Source organism: Lipotes vexillifer, unplaced genomic scaffold, assembly GCF_000442215.2.
Source record: "Lipotes vexillifer unplaced genomic scaffold, Lipotes_vexillifer_v1.1 scaffold39, whole genome shotgun sequence".
Taxonomy (NCBI): Eukaryota; Metazoa; Chordata; class Mammalia; order Artiodactyla; family Lipotidae; genus Lipotes; species Lipotes vexillifer.
In genome coordinates this window covers 1,574,656-1,582,419 of record NW_006787038.1, presented here as the reverse complement: position 1 = coordinate 1,582,419, position 7,764 = coordinate 1,574,656, and positions in this window count along the sequence as shown.

Below are 7,764 nucleotides of genomic sequence, written 5' to 3'. Positions count from 1 at the left end.
CCCTTTGGTACTGTTGTGGTTTTCTGTTCTTCCGGTTTACCCTCTCTCTCCTAACTATTCAAAAGTATCTTTGCTCTTTAGGCCTTTCCTTTGACCTTTTTTTCTAATCCTGCTTTGGAACTAGCCAGTGTGGGGAGAGGTACACCATGTCGGAGAGAAGGAAGAGTGTCTGTTACTTCTTGAGCAGTTTTCTATTCACGTTTCTTATTTTGGCCAGTTGTTTTATTTATGCCCTTGTGACCCAGATGCTTGGGGAGCCAGCTAACCTCCTGGCCTTTAGTCTCTTCAAAGGAGACCAGGCACCAAGTGAACACCAAGGAAGATGTCGGCATGTTTCTAGAACTTCAGCAGAGACCAAGCCCTGCTGCTGCAAATTTGTCAGGCGAGACTAAAGGGCCAGACAGTTGCAGCAATAGTGTAAATATTTTGTACAGTAAATAAATGAATGTTTAAAAGGACTAAGGAGCAAGTGACTGCTTTACATGATGATTCAGGGCTTAAATTGGAGGTGGGGAAGGAACAGAAAAATTTAGCAATGTTTTTGCATTTCCCCAGTAATGCCTCAGAGGCAGTCAGCTTGGGGTTAAATGTACTCCCGGAGCCCTGGCCTGGCCCAGACTTTCTTGCCCTTTCACCCTTCCCTGATTGCTGTCCATGGTGACAGGCAGGGCCACAGTGCTTGCTTGCACAGAGAGCCAATGGCTGGGACAAGCAAGTGCTTGTGCTCAGCTGCAGAAGGAGAAACCAGTTTGTCAAAAATAGAGGATGTCTGTTCTCATCAGTCTTTTAAACATTAATTAGTTGTTGTTTTACTACATAAGAAATTCAGTGTAGAAAATTTGGAAATTAAAAAAAAGTACAAGAAAAAAAGTTACTTGCCATCCAGAGGGAATAACACTTTGGGGATGGCCTTCTTATTTGCATATAATCACACATGTATTTCTCAATGTGCCCTTGACCCTCCCACAAAAGTTTGCGTATGGCAAACAAAAACCTTGTTCCACAAAAGTTTTTGGGTGGCAGGAGGGGCCAATTCTTTTCTAACCACAGATAAGCTTGGCAGAAAGAGAAGATCAGACCTCTGATTTGAGCCTTGTAGGAAAAGTGTTAGGGACCCTGACTTTCTTGGGGAAGTAATCATGGTGTCTTTGTGCATTGGTTCCCATTCTGGAAAATCAAAACAAAATCCCCTTTATAATTGTTTTTCTTTTTGTTTTGTTTTTTGTCATTTTTTGTTTGTTTTGTTTGGCCATGGTGTATGCCTTGCAGGATCTTAGTTCCCTGAGCAGGGATTGAACCCTGGCCTGGCAGTGAAAGCGCCGAGTCCTAACCACTGGACCGTCAGGGAATTTCTCTGTAGTAGTTTTTAAAATACAGATTATTTTTTCTCCCCACCCCCACCTCCCAGACCCAGTGGATTGGAATCTTAACTTGAAAATTACTCCTTTAGAGTGCATTCAAGGTACTCCCACCTCATCAAGCCCCCTTGAATGGTATGAGATATCTTAAACACACAAAAAAAAATTCTGTCCCTCCAACTTTACACTTATAGGTTATTTAACAGTCCTACGTCATTTACACATGCTGCTCTTGTGGCTTTGAATGGGTCACTATGAACATTTGTCACTGAGTGATTTCATCCCATCATGCAGTTATTCATGAGACTCAAGAGGCTGGTAGAATTGTTCTTGAATTAACACAGTAAAATACTGCCTTCAGCTTCTCATGCACTGTTACCTTCGAGCCACTGCAGCTCAAGCTCTGAGACCTCTGCCCAGCTACACTTCTCTTAGGACACAGTAGAGGTTCTCCAGCAGGTGGCTTGACCAGAGGGATCCTTACCTCTGCTTTGCCTTCACTTAGGCCCTCAAGCATAATAGACCAGCTCCAGGTATCCTGTAATTCTTTTTCTTTTAAAAATGAATAATTCCCTTTTTCTTTTATTTTGAGATGAACATATTAAAAAAAAAAAAGGCATACAAGCATGTACAATTTAACAAATAATTGTAAGGGAAGAGCGCATGTAACCACTATCCAGGAAAGAAAGAAAACATTACAGCACTGCAGAGCCAGTCTCCTCCCACCCTTCTAGAGGTAACTTTTCCTGACTTTTAGAATAATTGTTTTACCAGTTCCCTGTTCAAATAGCCTGCCCTAAAAAAATCACAGTGGGGAGGGGGAAAAAAGAGCCCATGTGATCTTTTATTTATTTATTTATTTATTTATGGCCGTGTTAGGTCTTCGTTTCTGTGCACAGGCTTTCTCTAGTTGTGGTGAGCAGGGGCTACTGTTTCAGTGTGCGGGCTTCTCATTGCAGTGGCTTCTCTTGTTGTGGAGCACAGGCTCTAGGTGCGTGGGCTTCAGTTGTTGTGGTATGCAGGCTCAGTAGTTGTGGTGCACGGGCTTAGTTGTTCTGCGGCATGTGGGATCTTCCCGGACCAGGGCTTGAACCCGTGTCACCTGCATTGGCAGGCGGATTCTTATCCACTGCACCACCAGGGAAGTCCCCCCATGTGATCTCTTGATAAGATGCTAACCAAAGTCAGTTTCTCCATAGTAATTCCTATACCTCACAATTAGTTTTAAAAGTCTTCTGAAACCATTGTTGCCCTGTGAGAATCTAGTTCCCGTTCCTGATGCTGAATCTGAGGAATCATATTCAAAGACCACCAAGTCTCTCTGCAGAGGTTTTTCCCCAGATATCCTAAATTGGATACTCCTTTGCTTTTATACCCTGAAGAGGTTTTATGGATTAATCTAATGTGATCATGATTCTCTTTGGTGGTCAGCAGCAGGTTCTTGAGTATAGTAGTATTGAAAATGACTTACTAAATTGTCCCCCAGATTGTGGGATGGGCTAGTATTTCTGATTCAGAGTACTGAATCTGTGCACCTTCTAACAGAAAGCCATACCAAAGTTCTTGGAGAGCTTAGGCTTTTGCTTGGAGTACAAAGGGAGGGGATTTAGAAATCTGCAGAGGCTATGGTGATGATCTTGGTCTGTATGTCATAGAGAGGTGCTGCTAGTTGGGATATGCCTTGCTACAAATACCTTCCTCACCCGCCAGATCAACTCACTTTAACGTTGCTTGTATATGAATACTTTGTGGTAGCCACAGCGGGAACCTGGTTCGCTGTGGTGAACTCAGGTGTGGTCTCTACAAGATGCTCAGTGAATTCCTGGTGAGGAGATGTAGAGGACACAGTCTCTTTTGAGAAGTCAGAGGAGTGTTAGCTATAGTTCTTTTCTTTTTTCGGTACGTGGGCCTCTCGCTGTTGTGGCCTCTCCCATTGCGGAGCACAGGCTCCAGACGCGCAGGCTCAGCGGCCATGGCTCACGGGCCCAGCCGCTCCGCGGCATGTGGGATCTTCCCGTACGGGGCACGAACCCGTGTCCCCTGCCTCGGCAGGCGGGCTCTCAACCACTGCGCCACCAGGGAAGCCCGCTATAGTTCTTTTGATATGGCATCAGAGGTGGCTTTAGCAAAGTTGTCCAGGTTGTCAGTAGGGTCCTGGCTTGTTAATACCAGCCAGCAGCCACAGCTTCTTAAACACGAGGTGGAAATAATGTTGATACGTCTAGGGACAGGGATCAAACACACTAGCACAGAACCAGAGCATCTAGTCACCTTGCAAGAACAGTAAGAGACTCCGCTTGTAGTCTTCCTTCAGGGAGATGATGGATAATTTATCCAGGATGAAGCCTGTGGATATGGTTGCTACTTCCTTGCAGTCCCCAGTTAGCAGGCCAGCAGGGCCTTTGTAGTCTTTGATAGCCATGAATGCCTTAAACCATGCTTGGCCAGCCAGCCAGGCAACTTTCCGAGTGAGCAAGGTCTTAGGACTTCATCTCTTAGGGGTGACTCTAGGAAGAAGTCATTCGAGCTAGGTGAGGATATAAATTTCTTTTACAAACTTCATTGTGTCCTAGACCAGGTGGCTCCTCCTAATGACAGGAACCTACCTGTATCCTGTGTTTCTGACTGCAGAGCCCCTGGGCCTCCAGCCTCCCCTGCGGGACAGTCATCTCCTGTCATTTGGCCTTTTCTAAAAGAAGATGCCCCTGAATGCTTTTGCATCAAGTGTGCAGAATGGAACCCTCAAAGGGTACAGAGCCATGACTTGATGAACTTGAACTTTCATATTTTATTTTTAACTCCCACGGTTCAACCTTGGGCGAGACAATCTTTTAGTATTAGTTTTCTGACCTGCAAAATGATGTTGTTAACTAAAGAAAATTGACTAATAACTTGGAGCCCTTGGAAAAGTTTTCCTATATATAATATGTGTGACACCATATTGATTATGGCTTAGGGCCCTGGTAACTTCCACAGCAGGAGACCGTATGGGTCTGGGGGCAGTAGGGGATGCTAGAGTGGATGACTGGTATGCGGTGGGGCTCTGGCTCCACCTTGCCATGTCCAGGCAGGCCAGAGAGAATGGGTATTCAGGACACCTAGTCCAAACACCTGTGAAGAAGAGCCCAGGTCAGAAGAGACCACCTCTCTCTTCATGTGACCCTCCAAAGGCCAGAGGAAGTATTTGAAGGGACTGCATCTCAAGCCGTGTCATGTGGTAGGCAACCTAAGACCCTTGACTTTCCTTAACTCACCTGATTACTGAATCATAATAATGGCTACCGATTTTTGAGCTCTTCCCTTATGCTAGGAGCTTTAATATATATTGTCTCATGTTGACAATGACCCTGCAAGGTAAGTCTTGTTTTCTCCATTCTACACGAGACACAGTTGAGACTCAGAAAGGATAAGTAACTGCCAAGGTTCCTTAGCTAGTAAGTGGCAGAGCAGTATTTGAACATGGGTCTGTTTTATGTCAAAGCCCAAACTCTTTCCACATTGCTGGTTTGTCTCTAGCAGGTTAGCTTAGATAAGAAACAACCCAGGCACTGGGCCACCTGTGTTCACTGACTCTGTCTCACATTCACTTGGTGACACTGTGTGACAGGTGAATACTTTACCTTTGTTTACATGTCAGTCATTTGAGGCTTTGGGGTTTATGAGGAGAAGGCCCTATTGATTCAGCATGGAGAGCTTCTAAGAGATAGAGCTATTGGCAGTAGCTCTAAAATTTTTTTGTGTACAAAGTTCCAAAGAAAACCAGCTAATGACTTGAGTGAAGTGACTTCCAAGTTTAAATGAATCCTGCATAAAGTGTACAAGACACCGTTGAGGATATAACTGAGGAAGAATATCCTAAAATTTTAATATCCCCACTTTGGTTGAAAATCCATAGGTTGCATGCAAATGAAATACTAGAATGAGGTCCGACATGCTACCCAATACCCTGATGTTTATCTCTGGTAACTAAGTCTGCAGAAAAAGCCTCATTTAAATAAATCTTTTGTCTCTAAACTCTCCTGACATGAAAGGCAGCACCGTTTATCTCTGGTGGTTATCTTGCTGAGGAAGTAACATTTTCAAAAATGCCAGAGTTAAAGGGAGACACACACCTCAAACAAGACTGACTCTATTGGAACTATAAACAAACATAGTATCTTCTGCAGGGTGAGGGGTCCTGTGCCTCTCTAGGGTGAGGTCACTGTTTCTATGGATTTGCACACGGAGGAGTCTTTCTGAATCATCCCATCTTTTGATGGACCAACAGTGTTCCCTCTCTACTCAGAACTCCCACTCGAAGGAGTTGCCAAGACAGTCTTCTGTTTGCCCATTAGCAGAGTCAGGGATATCAGTATTTGCAAGCCAGCTGGGAGCCTTTGATGGTGTTTTTATTATGTTGGAAACAAAATGTTGTGTTATTATGTAAGAGGAAGATTATGCGTGTGTCATCATTTTGTGCTAGTTCTCATAAATCCTGGGTCTAATCCTACTCTCAAGTTGTCATTTCATTTCCTATAAGTGTACCCCTTGCCCCCACTACCAAAAAAAAAAATCTGATGTTTCTGTTCCATCACTGGGTTTATGGCCTCCCTTTTCCCTTTAGTTCTTTGTATCTCTGCATTTCAGCAAACATCTGTGGATCAGGCACTATGCAGGGAGCTAGGGACACAAGATAGAATGTGATCCCTGCTTCTGAACAGCTCACAGTCTCATGGGGGTGGACAGACACATAAACAATGCATTTTCCTTAGAGTTTCCTTCCCCCAAGGCTTGAGCACCCAAAGCCATCACCACCTACCCCCATAGTTTCTCTCATTCCTGTTTAATCTGGTGGGGGGGCGGGCATTTCTGTTTATGCATTTAGAGATTTTCCAAAGGATAGAGTAACAGCTGCAAGTGAAATTTGTTGAGCTCCTTACACATATACAAAGGGAGAGAAGTTAGTCTCCCTGTTGATCTTCAGAGAAGCAAGAACCCTTGCAAAGGTGGATTCCAAACCAAGACCCAAGGAGCAAGCCCCTAACTGTGCCATAAGTAGGCCATCTCGCCTGAGCCATTCCCAGGAAAGGGAAGTCCGTCTTCTTAGGACCCCACTCCCCCTTTAACCTTCTCTCCCAGACAAAGCAGACCTGAGGTGTTGACTTCGGCAGCAGGGGACTGGCTAGTAGCCTGCAGATCAGTGAATGAAAGTAAAATCTTGGGGAGAGGGACGTATCTCCAACACTAACAGCAATCAAAGGGTTCCTACTATGGTCAGAATAACTAGGGGGTGGCAGAGGAAAGACAGTGTTATTTCCCAGGAACCAAGAGGCATGAAGAGGCAAATCAATTTCATGAGTAGCCATGCAGTTGGTTGTGGCCACTATAGGTGGAAACACAGCTTCACTCCAGTTTCCCCTGAAGTTTCTCAAACCCAGGAAATTGGAGTCCTTGGTCATGTCTTTGTAGTGTGCTGCAGCTGATGCTTAGTCCTCTGTGGTTTGGGCAGATCTTAAAGGTGATCCCCCTAGCTTCTGGGCTGGATCGCAGCTGGATGGGCCATTGCCTTGAGGATAACTTTCAGGCTTCTTTTCCCAGAGTGATTTCTCTGATACCTTGTCATGGTCATGCCAGGCTGCATCTCCTCAACAAGTCAGAGCAGCAGAATTACACTTGGGTGTTCTCCTATAATTTGACATTTGCTATCCCAGTAGGGGTAGACAGACGTGTTGTCGGATCCTGGCAGGCTCACGTGTGCCGCTCTGGAGAGGCCTGGAGGTGGGTGTGGGTACCGCAGCGATGCATCTGCCTGCTCCATAAGGGTCTGGTTTCAACAATACTGACTGAGATCCCGCTACACCTTGAAAGTTCTATTGTTTTGGCATCCAAGCTGTGTACTCCAGACAGCCTCTCATACTCGGAAGCAGCATGAAACTCTTTTGTCAGATCATATCTTAAGTTTTGGCTCCAAAAATATCATTGGGGATTAACTATGGGAGGATGAAAAAATAAAAGCAAAACTCCAGTCCTGACTTTTGGGGGTCAGGCTGGGCTTAGGGGCTTGGCATGGTGGGAAAAGGGGGCCAAGACAGTGGTTGGCACAAAGATATGGAGAACTTCGGAAGCAGAGCCAGAGACTCTGAGGACTGAGGCCCAGGAAAGCCTGGCACGAGTAAACGCTGGGTATTTAACCAGGAACCAGTCGCTCTGTTTTTCTCAGCCTTGGCAGTAAGTCAGGGCAACAAGCAGTTCTAGCAGGGTCCACATCCTTCCTGTTGTCTCCACCCCAGCCTCACTCCTCATCCCAAACATCTGCTTCAGATTTGGGTCCTTTCCTTCTCCCTGATTCCTGTACCAAACCACGGGTGGCAGGGGTGAGGGCTCTGCAGGTGTGGGACAAGGAAGAACAGGAGGAAAACTCTGGGAA